Source organism: Corylus avellana, chromosome ca2, assembly GCF_901000735.1.
Source record: "Corylus avellana chromosome ca2, CavTom2PMs-1.0".
Taxonomy (NCBI): domain Eukaryota; kingdom Viridiplantae; phylum Streptophyta; class Magnoliopsida; order Fagales; family Betulaceae; genus Corylus; species Corylus avellana.
In genome coordinates this window covers 3016591-3017364 of record NC_081542.1, presented here as the reverse complement: position 1 = coordinate 3017364, position 774 = coordinate 3016591, and positions in this window count along the sequence as shown.

Here is a 774-nt window from a genome sequence, read left to right as displayed (position 1 = left end):
GCAATCCCAAATGGACCCTCCTATATCAGCCAAGGAAGAGGAGCCGTCTGTACTCTTAAACAGTGTTTTTTTTTTTTTTTGGGTTAATTTTTATAGATAAGACAATAAAGAAATTATAACAAACAACAAATGGTTGGACAACCCAACAATAAGCCCCAAAACAATCACAATAGTGTAAGTAAACAAAAATTATAAGAGAATATATTAAATAAATAACGCGGCCCTATTGATTCTTGGCACAAAGACCAAGAACCATGGCCACCAATTAAAGTATTTTAGCAATTTTTTAATTGTGGTATTTTAGTGGGTCCTATTTCAGAGCCTATCTAGTTCTGACAATAATGTTTCCTCTGTATTGTGTGGATAAAAAAAAAAAAAATGTTTGTGTTATGTTTATTTTTCTATACGATTTTCTTTCTTTCAGAAAGCAATTACTTGGAAGTTGCTTTGAAAGCTTTGGAAGGCAGAAACTTGAAAGCTTTGAAAATGAGAACCAGTCTTGTTTGGGCAGCTTAGCCAGAGAGAGAGTCTTGCTTGGGCAATATCAACAACTAGTCAAGGTCGTCTAGCTAGAGGGAATTTTGGAAACCTTTAAACAAGCTTTCTAGGTATTACATCACAAATTAATTTGAAAGAAATTTTCTTTAATCCACTCTAATAAATATTAAGTCTTTTAACATGTTTCGATTCCTAAAAAAGTAATGTTTAATTAGTTTAAATTCTTAAGTTAGGAATTCAACTTCCATACTGTTATTAAAATAATAATATGTATAT